Here is a 15,986-nt window from a genome sequence, read left to right on the forward strand (position 1 = left end):
TATAGCTTCAGTGTTTTCTATACTCCAAAATTCTTGTAAGACTTCATAAGCATTATCCCATATAATCCTCTAAAAATCTCTAGGAAGTATCCTTCCTTTCACAGATGAGGAAACTGAGGCACAGAGAGTTTACGTAAGCTAATATCATGGAGCTGGATGGAATCCAGGGTCCTTCTCAGGAGCCCCAGCAATCCCTGGGCAGGATGTACCACTGTGGACCACATCTATTTGTAGAGTGAATACAAGGCAGAGAATGTGCTCCTACAGACCAGTGCTGCCCCCACCTAGAGGTCCCCCTTTCAGAGGCATGTCACATAAGCACGTCCAGCCTGCCAAAAGCTCACTGTTGTCTGGCTGGGCTTTCTGCGGCCTCTAAAGCAGGGGAATGGACAGGAGGGCAGCATTTCACATTTCTAATCTCTCTTTCCACAATGCCTCATTCAACTGCCTTTAGCTCAGTTCAGGCTGCCATGAAATCATAACTACACACTGGCAACAGCCTTCTCACTTGGTGGGTGATGGCCAGGATGATGTTTTCCCATTTACAGTATATTTCATATGAGTAAATGTGTTTATTATAGGAAGCAATTTAAATGCTTTTATGCTTAAAGCAGCTGCCTTTCCAATGCTCTCCCTTGGTTTCAAAGGACTAAGGCATGATAAAGTGCAAAAACCTTCATGCTCCAGGCTTTCCTGGCTCATCTCCCACATAAATCCTTCCTTCCTTCCAAATGTGTGGAAAGAGTAACTACATCCAATTTTCTGGTTGATTCAAGGCATTTCTCTTCCCTGGACCTTCAACCACTCTCTCCTATGCTTGGAATGCTCAGTTGTGAATCCACCTGGCCAGTTCCTACTGTTGCTCCAAGTCTCAATTCAAGTACTCTTCCCTAGTGAAGCTTTCCCTATCCCTTGGTCTGACTTAAATCTCTCTCTTTTTGACCCCCTATTAACCATGGCAAAACTCAAACAAAGCATAGATCACATGTACTATGTTCTGCCTGTAGCTAATGATCTGTGAGCTCTCTGAGAGCAAGGAGAGTGTGGCAGACATCCTGGTACACCAGTGTCTAGTCCCCTGCCTACTACTAGTTTAGATGACTTTGTTCTTATTGAACAACTGAATTACTACTAGTTTAGATGTCTCAGTTCTTATTGATTGAACTATGTTAAAGCCATGTGCACCAGCCAGGGCTGCTCTCCGGCCCTCTCAACTGTTTGCATGAAGCCCTGCACTATGTTCCTAAGCAGCTTCTGGCAGCTACACTTCCTAAGGCCATGTGGTACACAGTGACATTGGTGGTCCCCTGTATACACATTGACTGGTAGTTGCATCCTCAGGTATTCCCCTCCCACAGGGACTCCAGGATCAGCCATGTAACTTTCCCTGGCCTGAATCATTGGCAATCATGACACAAACGGAGGTTGGCTGGATAAGTGCTTGGACTCTGGAGTCATCCTCTTGGAATACACTGTCTTGGAAGGTGCCTACCATTGCTGTCTAAAAGTTTGGTGTAGAATACCAAATGATGAGAAGCCACATAGAGAGGGCTTTGAGAGAGGAGATGGGGTGTGCCAGCCCCCAAGGAGCTCCCAGCCAAATGCATCCTCATCATGACTTCTGGGGTACCTTGTAGAATAAAGAAGAACCACCCAGATGAGCCTAGTCAACCCACAGAATTATGGGAAATAACAAACTACTCTTCATTAAAACCCCTGTTATATTTTTGAGGTGATTTGTTATCAGCTGTAGATAAAGCAATGGGTCAGTATGGAAACTCTCTCTTGCCTGATTCCTGATGCCACAATACAGCCTCCCTAGCCACCTTGACTGGTCACTGCAGCAGCTCATGTACCAAGGTCATTTGCTGGGACCAGAGCTGCCAGCAAAAGTCAGATCCAAGTGAGAGAATGGGAACCTCCAGATCAAATCACATTCATAGAACGGGACACCCAGGGGAAGCCGGAACTGCTTGTGAACATGAGTGGCATGTGTTAGGGAGAAGAAAGGAAGCCAGGCTGTGCTCTGATGTTGCCCTCCTCTAGAGTCTTCTCACAATCATACCTGGTACTGAAACTGCATGCTACTCCAGTCTTCCAGGGCTCTTGATCTTAGAAAAACCAAAGTAGTGTTCAGCACTAGCCCCTTCTCTGCACACTGGGATAGTGTTAGACACGAGGGGAATTCTGTGCTCTGGTCCTTTTCTGCTGCAGGGGAGAGCCCACGTTCTTGCTCCTCTTGTCCAGCATTTCCAGATATCTGGCACTGCCCACAGACCGATGATTTCTGCAATGGGAGCAATGGGAGATGAAGCACCTCTGAGAAAGAAGACAACACCTCTGGAAGCTCACTGCAGGCAGTGCTAAAAGTTGCAAAATCCTAAAGAAAAGACTGTCCTTCTGATGATCTATACACAGTAGAAAGACAGCTTCTTGAGAGCAAAGACTATGTCTGTCTCATTCTACTCTGTGACTCCCTCACCCAGGACAGAGCAGGTATTCAGCTAGTGGTTCAGAGGAAAGAATGAAATGAATGAATGTCCCGTGCAGTACCCTTCACATAGGGTTACTTCTCCAAGATGCTGATGATGTCTCACACCTCTGTGCCTTCACACTTGCTGTTCCTCTGCCACTTCTGTTTGTCTGTGTGGCACACAACCTTCTTACTAGTTCTGAAATGGTGAGCTGGTTTCACAGTCTTCTATACTCTGTTTGTTCCTCCATACATGGGAGAACGCCCGGCCTTAGAGAAGAGACATAAGGATGGAACATTGAAATGCCTAGGACACGCACTAAGGTTCCTGTAACCGTTTTCCCTGTATCATGTTCTCAGAGGCTGATACTGAGTAGCCAGAAGTAATCCTTGATATAAAGTAGTTTAGCAGTAGTGGGAGCCCATGAGCGTGCCAGACCTAAGCATCTCAGACTTTAATGTGCATGCGGATTACCTGGATATCTTGTTATCATACAGATCCTAATTCAGTAGGTCTGGGGAAGGGGGACTGAGATCTCATTTCTAACAAGCACTCAGATGGTAGGGTGCTGAAAGCCAGGGAGTATTCTTTGAGGATCAAGCAGACTCAGCACGGGCAATGGATGTCAGAAGAGAACCACAGGGCAGTCATGGAGTGGCCCTGGAAGCAGGAAGGTCCCTGGGGGCAGCCATGTTTGAGACTGCTTTCATGACACAGTGCTGCTGGGGAGAAGGAGGTAGGACATGATACTAAGAGACCTAGGGCCCCTCCCTGGTGGCCAAACAGATGAACTTCAGAGATGGCCTTGGGTATTTCATCTCCCAGGTGGTGGAGTAGGAGGGGACAAGGTAGTTTTCCCCAGGTTACTTTGCTCTATGTATTGGTGACCAAAAGGTACATTTTACACTGAGCCTCTGGCCTCACCCCAGGACAGAGGGCAGTATGGAAGAACACAGCGCACAGGAGACCAGGCCATGAAGTCTATTCTGATGAACAGGAAGTCCCCCAGGTGTCATTCCCATTATGAGCTGGTTGGGAGAAAAGGAAGGCCAGCCTTTATAAAGAGCTCAGTGGAGCCTGTCTGGGCCTGTTGTGAGCCTGTGTTATAGTCCTCATGTCCTCCTGGAAGCCCTGGAGACAATTAGAGCGCTGCCCAGGTCACAAGGGCCCTCTCTCCACTGGGCTCAGGAGAAGTGGGAGATAAGAGCTTTACATGCATTATCTCAGTAGTTCCCAACCTTCCTGGGGGCCTCTGAGGACTCTTGTCTCACAGAAAACCCATCTACCAGACCCCAACATGAGAACAACAATGATGCTTAGTATCTGTCGATTGAAATAAATATAAGGAGGGGCTGGGGCTGGGGCTCAGTGGCAGAGCGCTTGCTTACCACATGTGAGGCACTGTGTTGGATCCTTAGGACCACATTCAAAAATAAGCAAATAAAATAAAGGCATGTTGTCCATCTACAACTGAAAAAAAAAAAAAAAAAAAAAGCCTCTCAGGAATTCTGGGAGTCTTTTTGCTGAATTCATGTTGTATTTATTATAAGTTCTCTTATAAATATATATGAAAAGGGGACAAGTGCAGGTATGCAGGCAGCGTTCATTCAGCATGTGGATAATAGATTTGGGTGCTGATGGAGACACAGGCCCTTGCAGTAATTCTTTGCCTCCCCTCCCAACTCAATCTTTGTTCTCTTAGCCTTCATAACAACCCGCCATGGTAGGGTAAGGAAGCTGAAGCTCTAAAAGGCTAAGCCGCCCAAGGCCACATCAAAGAAGAAGCAGAATTGGATTTTTAACCAGAGTCTCTGTGACAGGGAAGCCTCTTTCCACTGGACTTCCTTAGCAGTCACTTAACATGGAATCACTCTGGCGCCCTCTGGAGGTCACTCCTCCATCCATAAAGGTCAGTTGATTTTAAATGAATACCCATTTGCTTACATTTTTGTTTTTCTAAGGCCTGACACCCTGAGGAGATTCTTAAGTGAAGTCTAACTGGATATTGTAACACGTGCAAAGCCTCTTACCCCACTCCTACAGCCTAAAGAGAAGGGGAGGTAAGAGGGGGAGGAGGTGACAGCCCCCCCCCCCCCCGCCACCCCTGCCCCACCCCCATGCCAGTCCCCGCAGCTGTCTGTCTGTGTCAAATGTTCTGAGGAGGTGGGGGGCTTAAGCTCCCCACACAAAGAGTTCAGAGCTGTCAGCACCTTCCCCACAATACACTAGATGCTGAGGAACAGGTGATAATTGCAGCCCTGTCACCCTCGTCACCTCTGAGCTGGCTGGGTTTTTCTTTTTTTTTTTTTTTTTTTTCTAAAAACAAATGTTGTTCTGCCTAGAAATCGAAGTTGGAATTTGAGTTGAGGAAATCCACACATGAGGGCCGTTGCCCTTTTCCACGGAGCATCCATTAGGGAGCAGGGACTGGGAAACAGCTTGGAGGGCTCTTGTTTAACCTGCTGTCAGAGGAGAGATGTCAGCTCAAGGAGGAGGAGGGCTGCAGCCTCTGGATGTCCACTCCCATCCCCGCAGGGCCCCCCACTTCCTAGATTCCCCTCCCCACACTGCATTCCCCACCACCACCACCACCAGCTTGTCACAGCTCCATCCTTTTGCCCTTCGGAGAAAAGGGAGCCCCTTAAGCCCTTTATGTCTTGGAAGGAATCTTTCAGACTCTGCCCACCTGCAGCTCTAGGGCCAGCAACTTAACTGCTCCCCAGTTCTTCAGATTCTTAATGGGGATTCCAGGCTCTTCATTCTGTCCTCAGGATACACTGCCAAGAATCTGTGAATGTCTATGTTAAAAAGTAGTGACAAGACTGAAAACATTCCAGAAGCATACACTTGAATTCTCACATTCAGATTCACACACATGGATACAAACCAAAGCAAGTTCCCATAAGAACAGATGTAACTGCACCTGATTGTATCTCCTGGTGATGAGCACTTCACTCAAGTGCCAGGCCTGTGCTAAGCACTTCCATACATTACCCACTGCTCTTCACATACCCTTATGGGATGGATATAGAGATTGTCTAAGTCACCATCACTTACACTAAGAGGACTAAGCTCAGAGGTGTTAGGAGTCTACCTGAACCGTAGAGCAAATGAAGTACTGAGAAAGCACTGCTCCCCATGTCTGTCTTCAAAAATTCATGATCACAACCCTCTTCTATGTTGTCTGCCTCATACGAAGTCATTTAGTGTATGTAACTTTGCTTAGAGCCACGCACAGTCATTATTACACATGCATGCTCAGACAGAGATTCAAGTAAGTCCCCATAAACTGCACACAGACAATCAAAATTCCTATTTGTTATGGTGGTGATAGTGGTACTGGGAATTGAACCTAGGGTTGCTCTATCACTGAGTTACATCCCCAGCCTATTTTATTTTGTTTTATCTTACATTGTTTTATTTTAAGACAGGCTCTCACTAAGTCACCCAGACTGGCCTCAAACTTGCCCCAGCCTCCCAAGGACCTGGGATTACAGGTGTGTATCAGCAAGCGTGCTCAAAATCCCTGTTTTAAAAACACCCACATGATCATTTCCAGTCTTAGGCATGATCTCAGTATGATCATTTCCCAGTCTAACTTAGCTATTCAACTTTATTTACAATTACAGGAGCTATCATTTAAGCTAAAACAATGAATGTATTGGAATATATTTGTGGTTTGCCTCAGCAATTCAATCTCTCAGAAAGCAGGGGTGGGGCATCTATTTGGAAGTTAATTCTGCTTTGACAAGGATGAACTGCTTTGCAAAGAGACAGGAAGAGGAATCTTAAGAAATAGTAGTCAAAGTTCATGCTATGCATGGAGAAAAGGGCTAGGCAGAGTCTTTACAAAAGCAGACTGCAAAACCTTCACAGAAAAGACAGGTCGATCCCATGACCTGATAGACTCAAGGAAGATAGCACTGGAGGGATGACTTTTCAAAAATGAAATCTGATGATACAATTGCAAATGACTCTGATGTGGAAGAAGCCTGCTTACATGGTATGAATATAAAGGAGTGACACAGACCTTTTAAGTATAATCTCAGGAAGGCTGAAGCTTGGAATAAGCCAAAGACAAGACCACAAAAGGCTTTTTTGAGTGGAGTCAGAGTAATGAGAACAGAGAAGTGTTTCCAGTAGGGACTGTCCAAGTCAACCCGTCATATGACACTGGGCAGTTTTCCTAACCTCTCTGAACCTCAGTTTCCTTGTTCATAAAAAGGCAATAATAATACTTACACTGCAGGTTTGTTGTGATAATTATATGGGATGATGAATTAGGAAAAACAACAATAAAAAAAAAAAATCACCAGAAACCTAGCACAGGGAAAATGTTTCAAAAGTGATCAGTTGCCAGTTCCCCCCTGTCCATCTAATGCCAATGGTTTAAAGTGACAAAAAGCAACACTCTTCAGGTCCTTTTTTGCTTCCACCTTTCTGTCAAGAACAATGATCCTCAAATTAGAAAATCTAGAATGAGCCGTTACAGTGGTACACACCTGTAATCCCTGCTACTTTGGAGGCTGAGGCAAGAGTTTTTCAAGTTCAAGGCCAGTTAGGACAGCTTAGTGAAACCCTTTTCTCAAAATAAAAAATAAGAAGGACTGGGGATGTGGTTCAGTGAGAGAGCGCCCTTGGTTCAATCCCCAGTGCCATAAAAAAGGAGGAGAAGGGGAAGGGGAAGGGGAAGGAGAAGGAGAAGAAAATGTAGGATGAACATTGATAAGGAGAATTCAAAAATCTAAGTAGCACAGAGATTATTAAAACGGACCAATCTTCCTGATCCCAAAGAACTATACTCACCAGTTAAAAGTTAATACATAAATGAAGACCTGCAGTTGGGAGTCCTTGAAGAACCACTCAGAATGGGGAAAGAGACCAGAGTCATGCCTGGTAGATAATAAGAACTCAATTAAAATTTGTTGAAATATTGATATTGTTGCTAGAAATATGCAAATGCCTTGATTTTTCTGGAAGGGAAAAAGTGTGCCTGAGATCCATCCCAGGTAAAATTTCAGAAAGGCCTGTCAAACAAGTGGCTTGCAGACTCTCAACCAGAAATGCTGGGATCCCAGCAGCTGACAGGGACGCCCTCAAGAACTCTTCATACCTGACATACCTCAATTCCTTCTCTACTGTAGTTAGACAAGCAGATGAAAAATACTTGTTTTGGGGAGGTTCACAATCCCAGATGGAGAGATGTGACTCAGATGATAATGCAGTTAGGAGCTCCATCACTGGCAGGAAGACAACATCCAAAGAAAATGAGCAGGATCAGTACCAGTCTGATCCCTGGGGTCCTGCGGCAGGGCCTCTCCCAGGCCTGCCTGGACATTTTTCTTATTGACAGCAGGAATGATTACTGATTAGTTACAAATTAGACAAGGAGGGGCAGTTTGGGTTTTAATGGGCAGAATCAGGATCAGCTATATCTGCATGGCTGAATCTGGAGCTAAAAAAAAAGCAGTATCTCTTCTATATTCTTCTCCAGGTTCTATAATCACCTGGGCTAAAAGCTTGTGGGTCTTACTCCTTCCCTAAATCCATCCACTCACAAATTCACTGATTTTACCTCCTTAATACTTCCCAAATATATTCTTTATTTTCAATATCACTGCCCCTGCCTAAACTTAGACTCTGGTGCTAAGGGTTTGGAATACAATCAAGAGAAAGCCATCTCCAAACCCAGTTTATACAGTAAAAGTGTGATCTTGGGCAAGTTTTTCAACCTATTAGCATTTCATTTTCTTGTATGTAACAGGGGCATAGTAGTAATACCAACTTCAGGGATTGTTGCAAGAGTTATGAGGTAATTCTTGCAAAATGTCTAGCAGTATACCTGGCATGGGGCAGGTGCCCAGTATACATCAGTTGGTATTTCCAGACAGCTGTAATAAACTTCCAGCTGCTCTGTCTATCTCTAGCCATCTCCTTCTGCATTAGCTGCCCCTCATCAGTGAAGGACATCAAACCGCAACCCACTAATGATTCTCCACAGAGTAGATGTCACCAAAAGTATACACACACACACACACACACACACACACACACACAGAGAGAGAGAGAGGAGAGCTTTACCCCAGGGTAAAGACTCAAGTCTTTCACCTAGTACATAAAGGTCTCCCTAACTTTTCCAAACTTCAGACCTAGCTGCAGGCTGCTTCTAACCTCTAAAGTTTGGGGCAAGCTTCCAGTTGCCTGGTATGCTCTTGCCTTCTTGTCTATCTAGTGACCTCCAACTCATGCATGAAAATGCAGGCAGGTGTCAGCCAAGATGCCCAAGAGACTTTAGGTCATTTTAGGATACAGACTTGATTAACTAGTTAGCTTTTTGAAATATACTGAGTTTAATCTCTTTGCCTCACAGTTTTTCCTTCTAAATGTTAATCCACATGGTCCACACTAAGGCGAAAATATGTGTCCTTCTGGATGAGGAGAGCTAAAGAGATCAGAGTGCCCCTAGAGAATGAGTGAAGTAATGAAAGTCCAGCTAGGGATGGACTCAGACAAGACACCCTGAGCACCTTCTGTACACCAAGTCCAAGTGCTAAGAGGAACCATGAACAAAGTAGAAAGCATCCCTGCTCTCCCGGAGCTGGCACTGCAGAGGAGAGAAGCAAAGAAGATAGGGCTAAACAAAAACTAGAGAAAATTCAGAGGAATAAGTGTGTTCAAGGGTAGACATGGTGGCTTCTCTAAGGAGGTGACAGAGGCATCCTTTGAGCTGTATGAAGAGAAGCTGGCTTTGCAAAGCTCTAGGGAAGAGCCCTTCATCAGAGGGAAGAGCAAACCCAAAAGCCCTGAGGCAACACCGATGGAGTATGTTGGCAGAACCATCAGAGGTGTGACTGGCATCCAATGGGGTGCTGGGGGCGTGGGGGACAGGGTGCTGGGTGAGGACAAAGAAACAGGCCAGCTCCTGCAGACCTCACCTACTGGTCGTTCCCCAGTGCCTAGCTGAGTTCCTGGTACACAGTGCATGCTCAGTAAACGTTTGCCAAGTGATCAAATAAACCAAAGTGCCTGGGTTAACCAATGAATGGACCCAGGGACATCAAAATGATTGCTGGTGGCTGTCCCCTAAAACTTTCCCATAGCAGACCTGCTCCAACCCTCCAGATCCATTTGTATTCCTAGAGGTGGCTTTCTTGGCAAGGACAAGAGCCATAGCAGGAAACCAACCTAAATGAGACCCCTGAGTTGGAAACTCTAAATCTGATTTCAGTCCCTCTTCTTTGCAGAAAAAGCATGCCTCTGAGTCCCCAAGATCAACGTCTAGATGGGAAAACATGAAACCACCTTCAAGACTGCATTCCCTAAAATGATGCCTTTGGCAACTCAGGGATGCCCAGACGTGTCACAGTCTGGGGCTCCCAAGTTTACTTCCAAAGGTCCAGATAGAGACACCAGACCACTGACGCTGGTGGCAGTAGGCTGCATTGTGCAGACAGTTCTGTTTGTTTATTCTTAAGGAGGGGCTTTGTGGGCTTGTTTCTAATTGTCTGGCAGCAGGACTGAATTGGAGATGGCCAAATGCGTGTGGTCCTGCCTGCTAGTGGCTGGACACTGGGCCAACCCTGGGGTTGAGGATGCATGTGGAGCAGTCCAGGAGGGAAGGCAGCCACACAGACAGAACCCAAAGCTGCATCACACTGTGGGCCCCATCAATAAATGTCCGGGGCTTTTCTCCCTCAGAGCCCCAGAGACAGACATCAGAGCATTTCTTTCCTATTACCCACCCTTGTTTCTTGCTCTTGTTTGGTACATGGGCCAGCATGCAGGCATGAAGTTTGGAATTCTAGAAGCTTGTTGTTGCCCACAGGAGGGTGAATTATTGAAATGTTATTCTTGTTAATAGCACACTCCAAATCTTGGGTGTTTACAGGCTTCAGGCCACTGGGAGCGGGGAGGGTCTAGCCATTTAAGCCAAATGCTATTTAGGGACTTGTTTGGAATCTGTTAAAATACTTTCAGAAAAAAAGAAATGCCCTGTGTTCCCCAAATTCTTAACCCAGGCACAAAGGGAGAACAGCACTTGGTTCGGCTCTTCTCAGAGCACTGGGGAGGCAGACTCAGGCAAGCTCGAGGGACCTGCCCAGTTTAGAGGCCCTTCCAGCTCATGTTCCAGCTCAATGTTGTCCCGTCCAACCTGCCACCCGTCCAGGGCAAGCCTCATGAGGGACACCTCGCATGTTTCTCCTGGGACAGATGCAGGAGCTGGTGCTCAGCTCTCTCCCTGAAACTCTCTTCTCCCTCTCTGCCCCCCACCAATTTCCAGTTGCCATCCACAGCGAACCTCTGTGTGGCTCAACAGGCAGGCTTGGTGAGCAAGGTGAGCTCCTACAGACTCACTTATGGACTGTGCCCCATGTCTCCTGCGTTCCTGGTACAGGGCACGCACTCAGCAAATGTTTGCTAAATGTACAAATAAACAGGTGAGTGCCTGGGTTCATGAGTAACAAATGGACCCAGGGACAGGTAAGTGATCGATGTCCCCAGAGTTCAAGTGGAGGTTTCCTGATTTATCGGTAACATGTACACAACTAATTTAATAATTTAATGATTGATAAGTATTCATTCTGTGGCTACCAAGAAACTTACCTTGGCATCTGGAATACTGATTTGAACAAACTGGACAAAGTCAATGAAAACCATGTAGAAATTACAAAAACCTACAAAAGAAAAAAAATTAAAATATTATCAACTAGCCTATCATATCTAGAAGCAACAGGGTGAACATCTCAGTTTATTCCTTTGCAGACATTTATTCATACATTTTTAACATTGTTGAGAGTATACTATAAACCTAATTTCATATCAGTTCTTAAGTTTAATATTATATCATAACCGTCCTCTCCAGATAGGATTACCAGAGTTAACAAATAATAATTCATGGTATCCAGCTACAATTGTATTTTGAGAATCAAGAAATAATACTTTAATATAAGTATGTCCAAAAATGTATTCATTGTTTCTCTAAAATTTAAATTTAACTAGTGCCCCGTACTTTATTTGGCAACACTGGTTAAAAACACACAGGTAGCTACATCTCTCCTCCTCTTTATTAGGAGTCCCCTTTCTTCACTCTATCCTAAACATACTAGCATTGCCTGCACCTGCCACAGGACCTTGGCAGCACTTGCTCCCCCTTCTGCCTGGACACTCATGACCTTGATGTTTGAGTCACTTCCTATCTACTGCTTTCAGAGCTCTATTCAAATGTCACCTTACCAGGAGGCCATCTCTGTCTCCCCTACTGCAAATTACTCTCTCCATCCCTCTTATCCCAAAGGAGTTTCTTCATAGCATTTATTACCCACATCGCATTCTCTATTTAACTGTTTACTGTTTGGCTCCATTTTTAGAGTGTAAGCTCCCTAGAAACAAGGACTTTATCTATTTTGTTTGGCTTTTTTCTTTGGCTTTACTGCCACATCCCCTGTGTGTAGAATAGCACCTGGCCCGTACAAGGCACTATGGTAAACGAATGTGTGTGTGTGTAAGCATGTGTTTATCTGGTGATTAGATCTATGGTTCTAGTGAACCATTAGTTTGTTTCTAAATCATTACCGTAATGATGTATTTTAGTTTCATAAGCATTTTTTTAAATCTGATAGAATAATAGCTCTCATTAATTTTACACTTTTTCTCCTTGGTCTTTTTTAACCAGTTATTCTTCTGGAGAGCTTGGGACAGGACTCCAGCGGGCTAAATATTGAGGCATAAAAACTGGCAAACAACTGTGTTTTCTCTGGACCAGGCAGGCTCTGACCATTTTCAAGCATTTGCTTATATAATTCTCACAGCAAACCTGTAACTATACTCCATCCCCACTTTTCAGTGAGGAAACTAAGGCATAAATAACTTCCTCAAGGTTGCATCTAGTGACTGGCAGAGCTAATATTTGAACCCAGGCCGGCTCCAGAGGCCTTCTATGTTCCACCGTTCTGTGCTTCTGTCTTTGTTTTCTATCACTGCCAGAACTGCAAACTCAGCAGCAGTGGTTCCCTGGATCAGGAATCTGCAGCACAGGTTAGGTCCATCTGCTTGGGTCTCACAGGCTGAACTCAGTGGAGCAGTGGAGCTGCAATTCTCAGCGGAGGCTGGAGTCCTGTCCCAGGCTCTCCAGCTTCTGGGCTCACGTCCCCCAGTGGTTTGCATAGCCACCTATTTCTTCATGGAAGCCGGTAGGAGCGCATCTCTCTCTGACTTCCTCTCCTGCACAAAGGAAACTCCATTCTTTTAAACAGGTTGCCCAAGTGTAGCATGCCCACTCAAAGAACTGTTATCTTGAGGTCAATGGACTGGAACTTGATTTACATCTGCAAGGTCCCTTCACAGCTGTAGCTAGATTCAATCGATTGAAAAGCCAGAACCTAGTCTCTCAGAAGGGATATTTTAACATTCTACTTAATATTGTCTTTTAATTTGTGTTATACAATTATTTAGGTATGGTAAGGCCAACAAATCAGGAAATAACTGCCATTGGAAAGGTAGTCTGTTACACTCAGAGATTCCAAAGAGAAGGGGAATGCCGTGTCTTGGAGTAGGTACGTGGGGAAGCACCAAGGTTGACTGGAGGCAGGCAGAGTGCTGAGAGCCAGGTCAAGAGCTCAATCACAGTTTCCATGGGAGGGAATGGAGAAGGCAGGGTAAGCTGTTTAGGATTGCTTAATTTGGATGATTTCAATAGGTTCTAGGGTATAGGGGCTGCCCTTCCTTCTCTAGTACCTGGTCCTGGCATGATTAGAGCAGACTCATAGGTTCAGTAAAGAGATGGCCACGGGTATGGGTCTGGATTGGTTGGTTTGAATTTAGAAACTGTCCTGTCAGTCAGGTTGTTTATCGTTCCTAGGAATTGACCAGCCCTGGGAGGAAAAGGCCCTCAGGGTTGGCAAGGCCCTAGATGTCAAAGTGTCAGAATACAGAAAATGAAAGAAGTAGTAGTGCATGCAACTCATTTTGTGAAGCTGTTCATTCCCTTCTCTCACCCTCCCCGATCCCAAAGGAGAAAACTGTCCTGAGTCCTTTTGATTGGCATTGTTTTCAATTGGCACAGCAATTTAGAAAGAACTAACACCTTGATGGAAGTTTTTCCTTCCAGGAACATAGTATACCTCCCCATTTATTTAAGTCTCATGACTCTCAGTAGTTTTTACTTTAAAAAAATAAATAAATAAGTTCTCACTGTCATTATGGTTAGTACAGATACTTTTTGAGTTTTTTGGTAATCATAAATGGGACTTTCTCCTATATTTTCTACCATATTTTACTATACTTTTGTCTATACTTTTCCCATTTTATTACTATATTTTCTAATAACCTTTTTGCCAATATTATAGGAACTGTCTGATGTTTTGCAGTTTTACTGTGTATCAAAGATAAAAAAGAAAACTACAGATATTTAAAGTGAGAATTTGATAAGCTTGACGTGTCAGCATCCATACAACCATCGTCACATCAAGACAGTGAATGTAACTCTTACCCCAGTGTCCCCTCACAGCCCTCAGTAATCTCTGCCCCTCAACTCTCCCACCCCACTCCCAAGCAACTACTGATCAACTTTCTGTCACTATAGATTTTTGTACCATATTTTATTTTCAGCTACTAAATTTTCATATCATGTTTCAAAAGTGTTACATTTTATTCTATCAAGTTTTCTAGTACACAAACATATCATCAACATATCATCATCGTGTCCTGTCCACATTTATATTATGAAAATCTAAACAACACACACAGAGAGCTTTCCAATGATCAGTAAGTTTGTTCAGGAAGTAACGTTGCAGAGGGAATATGTGAGGGCATGCCCAAGAAAGTTGAGCAGAGGGGAGGCTTTTACAAACGAAATAGGACGCACAAGTGGTTTGAAACAATAATCCTTGAGTGTAAGGAACAATGAAGAGAATGGTGTCAGTGCAAGTTGCTGGGCAAATGCTTTGGGGAATTTGTTGTTGTTTGCTGTGCTTTTTGGCAGAAGGTTGCCTTTGTGCAAGCTTGTGGTTCTGGAAAAGTCTCATGTGCTCAGGATAGCAAGAACTATCATGGCTCTATTATTTTTCGTTGGGTTTAGCAAGAGTGATTCTTGATTCCGACAATATTCACAATGATCTAATTCTAGTTTATGCATGGTGAAGGTGGGACCCACTTGACCTTTCTGTAGCCATTTTGAAGCATAACCACTATGACTGACCTGGGTAACCTTAGTCTGTTTTCCCTGCAAAGTTTCCTGGTACACTGTAAACAAAGAGTATGTGGAACTTTGCAATTGTACCCTGGCAACATCAGTACCAGGAATGTGCCTCACATCTTTGATATTAGCTTGCTATCAACCAAGTACTCTGGTTTGGATGAAAGTCACTCTGGTCCCACTATCTAAGCCCTTTCTCTCTAACCCAAATCAGAGAGATGCACTGGTCTTGCTGCCGCCATTGACCACACCTCTTGTAGTAAGTCTACAATAAATTGCATTCTGAATCCAGGTCTGTCTGCCTCGAAGAACATTCCACCTACAGTGCCCAGTTTTCTACACTAGATTTTCCTGGAACAGTGAATCAACAAGAATTTCCAGAATACTGCTAAATCATAGCAATGATTCTTGTATTATCCCTGATTTAATTAGAATGACTCTAGAGTTTGGGTCATTGTTTGATTGTTTTAATAGAAAATAAGCTGCCATCTAAGACCAGGACTTCAGAGAGAGCAAATTCTGTGACCAAGTAGTGTCATTTCCTAAACCTGGACCTGTCCACTCAAGTTTTGCTCTCCTGATATGTCATTTCTAGCCTGTTTTAATCATTTACTCATCTGCATTTAGCATATATTTATCCAGGCACATTTCACAGGTGTAGTTTTTAACCTACTGTTCTCCACTACCAGACTCTAAACTAAAGCAGAAATTGTGACTTTTTCATTCTATTGAGCAAAATATCTTGCACATACTAAGTGCTTCATGTTAATTAAATCAAATAAAATTTACTCTTAAAAGCATGGATCCCCAAACCTGGATATACCTGGAATCACCTTATTTAACAAGTAGGAGATGGTAAATTGGTTAATCAGTAATAAAAAATAAGGATACATTTCCTAGGTCCCATCTCAGACCTTGTAAATTAGAATCCCTGGTCCTTGAAGATGATCAGTTTGGAGTATCATTGTGGAAAGCCCTCTTCTATGTGATAAAATGTATGCTAAAGGAATTCCAAAGATGTGTCCCACCCCTATATTTTTCAGTGGACAAACCCTCTGTATGGCAAAATGCTTTGCCAGTAGGACTTTGTCACCCTTGTTAGTCTCCAATGAGAGCTAGGCTCCAGAAGGCCTGTTTCCTTGGTACCACTTGGCTCCCAGGAACTCCACTTCCCTTGGCAGAAATCAATGTCCCAGAGTACTGGAGGAATTCCAGCTCTAGTGCATGTAGCGATGAGCAACAGGGACAAGCATGGATGCACGTTGAGGATGATTACTTTGGGAGGAATACCATGATTATAACCAAACCAAATTTTTTCA

This window comes from Sciurus vulgaris (genome assembly GCF_902686455.1).
Source record: "Sciurus vulgaris genome assembly, chromosome: 11".
Classification (NCBI taxonomy): Eukaryota; Metazoa; Chordata; class Mammalia; order Rodentia; family Sciuridae; genus Sciurus; species Sciurus vulgaris.